Source organism: Onthophagus taurus, chromosome 2 (assembly GCF_036711975.1).
Source record: "Onthophagus taurus isolate NC chromosome 2, IU_Otau_3.0, whole genome shotgun sequence".
NCBI classification, from domain to species: Eukaryota; Metazoa; Arthropoda; class Insecta; order Coleoptera; family Scarabaeidae; genus Onthophagus; species Onthophagus taurus.
In genome coordinates, this window is record NC_091967.1 from 29,084,746 (window position 1) to 29,089,194 (window position 4,449).

The 4,449-nt window shown below is 38.6% G+C and overlaps 1 long non-coding RNA gene across 1 annotated transcript; it reads right to left on the reverse strand.

Annotated features, from left to right (window-relative positions):
* Nucleotides 1-3,020: 3,020 nt before the first annotated feature.
* LOC139432775 (uncharacterized) lies at nucleotides 3,021-3,622 on the reverse strand. Its single transcript, XR_011642443.1, has 2 exons — nucleotides 3,312-3,622; nucleotides 3,021-3,226 (listed from the first exon to the last, which is right to left on the reverse strand). It is a non-coding gene; the product is annotated as an uncharacterized lncRNA (long non-coding RNA).
* Nucleotides 3,623-4,449: the final 827 nt, after the last annotated feature.

The window sequence follows — 4,449 nt, forward strand, 5'->3', positions numbered from 1 at the left end:
CGCCCCCACCTCTATCAAAAAGCTCCAAACAGCCCAAAACAAAGCACTCCGTATCATTACAAACTCCGACAGATACATCAATATCAATAGACTCCACGACAAAGCTAATATAAAACCCCTTCCACTCGAGCTACACAAACACAACACCAACTTCTATAACCACACCAAGCATCACACAAACCCGCTCATTAAAAACATCACCTCCCACAACACCGCCAACACAAAATACAAATTCCCCTTTGAAAAAACACATCTTAATAAATTCACTTAAAATCACAATCACACCCCATAGTAACGCACACACTCACACACACATAAAACCCTAACACACACACACCCACACTAATCAACACATCACCAACACAAACAGCCTCACCGCTGTTATAACACGCTAGGATTTTTTACCCTCCCAAGCGCTCTCCCGACACTCGTCCGCCCTCAATTAGGAGATTCAACCGCAACCGATTAACTAACTTCCCCCCCAATCGTCTCAGCTATATTGTCACGCGGCTCCCTTGCAACCCCTTGTAATTTGTACATATATTTATCTTTTGTATATAGATCGTTGCAACACCCGTATTCACTATCCCGGTTTAACAAGCGCCGCCGCTTCGAAAAAACCGCCGTCGATTCCGTAGTTTTAAGATGTATTATGATATCTTAGGTTAATTTTAAGTTAATTTTAAGAAGTATTGTAATATTATCCTGTATCAACTATTTTAATGAATAAATTTATATTTGAATTTGAATTTTGGCTCTCAAGCCCGGGTTCGATCCTGAGCGCTGGCAAGAAAAAAAAAATTATTGACGTTAGGGCACTAGACCACCATCCCCTATCGTAAGGGGTTCATGGGGGTTGCGGGGAGCCATTAGGGCATTAAACCACCATCCCTTATCGTAGGGGGGTTCGTGGGGGACCACTAGGGCACTAGCATGGGGTTGAAGGGGTTGAAGGGAGCCGTTAGGGCACTAGCATGGGGTTGAAGGGAGCCATTAGGGCACTAGCATGGGGTTGAAGGGGTTCATGGGGGTTGAAGGGGGCCATTAGGGCACTAACATGGGGTTGATGGGGGTTGAAGGGGGATGATGATGACACCGAAAGTGACTAGATACCGGAAGTGGGATGACACCGGAAGTGACATCATCACACCGGAAGTGACGTCATATGGGATTAGGGGGATTCATTTCCGGTCCAGAACTCTCATTTATTATCTACTCTGGTTGCTGACGATGCAGCTCCAGGATGAAAATGTAAAGCGAATATACAAAGTTTTAGTAGAGAACCGTACAGAGACACTAGAAGACAAGCAAATTAATACCGACTATGAGATCGAGGAAAATAGAATTTGTCGAAAAACTGATGACGGACCGAAATGGGTTGTTCCTAAGGGAGTGATTTGTCGTGTTATAGAAAAGAGTCACGATAAAATGGGACATTATGGAGTCGAGAGAACGTTGAAGAACCTACAACGACATTATTGGTTTGCAAAGATGCGAAAAAAGGTGAAGAATTACATATCCTCTTGCGTAAAATGCGCGTACCACAAAGCCGTGAAAGGAAGACCCGAAGGAGAACTACACATAATAGAGAGAGTACCAATTCCATTTCACACGGTGAACATGGATCACTTAGGACCATTTGTCAATAGTGCAAGGAGGCATGATTATGTTCTGTTGCACCAGGACAACTTCACGAAGTACACGATATTGCGAGCGGTAAAATCGATAAAAACAAAACCTGTCGTGAATACTTTGAAAGATGTCTTTAGTTATTTTGGAACACCACATCGTTTAATAACCGATAGAGCGACATCGTTTACGTCGAAGGAATTTGAGAAATTCTGTGAAGAAAACCAAATTAAACATATTCGTAATGCTACAGCAACTCCAAGAGCAAATGGGCAGGTGGAAAGACAAAACCAAACCCTTTTGACTGCATTAACAACCATGTATGAAGACGAAGACGGAAGAGATTGGGACATTCGAATCCAAGAAATTCAATTTGCATTAAATGACGCTGAAAACAAGACAACAGGAAAGACGCCCCACCAACTGCTTTTTGGATATCATCCGAGAAATGCCTTACAAAACCAGGTAGCATTGGCTGTGAGTAAACTTGGCTATCCCAAAGACATTGAGAACTTACGAATAGACGCAGTACGACGAATTGGTGAACAACAACAAAAGGATAAGAAGTATTTTAATCAGAAGCACAAACAACCTCAAACATATAATGTTGACGACATTGTGTTAGTGAAACGCGAGATAGCGGCAACGGGACATTCGCGAAAACTATTGCCCAAATACAAAGGACCTTATATAGCGACGCGAGTGCTCGGAAACGACAGATACGTGATAAATGACATCCCGGGAGCACAACGATGTGCTAAACCATTTAACGCTGTTTTCTGTTCAGGGTTAATAAAGCCGTGGTGTACCCTTACCGAAGAAGATACGGATGATAGTGACCGGGAAGATGAGGGCCCTGAGGCGGAAGGCACTCCGCCAGGTCAGGAAGGCCGAGTTGTTGGCGAACGACAATAGGTGGCGTGTAGAGACGAGATGTACGAACTAAAACAAGTCGGTGTGCATCATCGGAAGAAGAAGGAAGTGTCGTGTGGACCAAATAATGTATAGCGTTTAGTTCAATCAGTTACATATTCTTTTTTTGTGTTCTAAGTAAAACCAATATATCTGTTACAAGAAAGCTGACTTTAATTTAACGAATAACAATTGCAGCGGTGAGATAAATATCTGAAATCAGTGTAAAACCTGTGGTAAAACGGTGACGGGCGTACGTGCCGAGCGACGACATGGCGAGACAACACATGTGTCGGGTTCGATTTTTATAAGAACAAAGGACGTTTATCAGGTGAACTTTATTTTTATTTTACGATGGAAAGTTTGTCAAATAATCCTAAAATTAATGCTAATATTAAATCGGCACCCGCGCATGCAATAAAAGCCTTACATAGATTGATTTTTGAATACGATGGCGACCGAAGAACAAAAAACTTCAGTTTTTGGCCTTAAAAGATGAATCGTATAAAAGTCTTTATTTTTATGTGTTACACGTGTTTCGACTCTGAAGTCATCCTCGGACACAACTACGGAATTTACAAAAATTAAGAGGAGTGAAATTTACGAAATCTTATTAAATATATTACCGTCAATTAATTGGACCACATGTTGAAACTTGAGATGTTATATAAAAGTATTGAATAATCTGTTAACAATCAAAAATGAGTATGTGAAAGAAAAATACTTAAAAGATATATACTGAAAACTAACTAATTATTTAAAGTTATTACCTGTTAGACACATTTTCTTTTTTAATCACGTTGCAAAATTTGAGGTTAAGTTTAAAATTATTACGCATTAAATATTTTAAGGCCAAAAACGATAATTAAAAATGATTATTTTATATTAAATGAATAGAAAAGTTTTTAAATTTTGAAATAAAAGGCCGAAAAATATATAAAAAATTGAAAAACAAAATAATTAAAACTAAACTTAATGTGATGTCGACATCTTGTATTATAACGGACCGTTGTGAAACTTAGTACATTTGACACGCAAAATAGATGCGCGCGCAAGCGCAGTTTAAAATTTGAATATTTGTACGAATTAAACATAAGAAAAAGACCCTTACAAACAAAACCAAAAAGGTAATCCGCCCCGGATCGCGACGGTGCGGAGGCCGCAAGGAACAAACATGCAACCTCCCCACCGCAGGAACCCTAGGCAGCCAACCCTTGAGCACATCTTATGAATAATCTGTTTTTGTTAATGTCGGTAATCTCGTTGATGACAAGAAGTGGTGTTTCCCTTTCCGCTTTCCATATGTAAAATTCTTCATAAAGATCCATCTGTTTAGATTTGTTAATTTGTTGTAGAAGTGAAATATTATTTTTATTAGTTGAGTGATTTTCTTTCTTTAAATGTTTATGAAAATTAGATGAACCCTTATTGATATGCTCCTTGTATTTGGTTTCCAGGCATCTTCCAGTCTGCCCCACATAAAACATCTCACAATCTCCACATTTGATTTTATATATACCGCTTTTTTGAAGAACATTGAATTTGTGTTTATTATTAGCTAGGATGTTACCTATCTTTGCCGAGCTTTTAAAAGCAGGTGTTATGTTATGTGGACTTAAGATCTTATTAATTGTTTTTTCTATGCTGTGGTTGAAAGTCAAGGATATGTATTTAGTATTACTTTTTATATGCGGATAAACTAGGTTTTTAATGTTATTGTTGTGAATATCATTGAAAATCTGTTGTATATCTGAAGTTTTGTATCCATTGTTGAATCCCAATTGTAGAATGTTATTAACTTCTTTGTAATAATTATCTTTGGAAAGCGGAATCTTATTTAATCTATTAATGTAAAATCTGAATGCTGCTTTTTTGTGTTGAGCACAGTTGTATGAAAGTCTTGGAAGT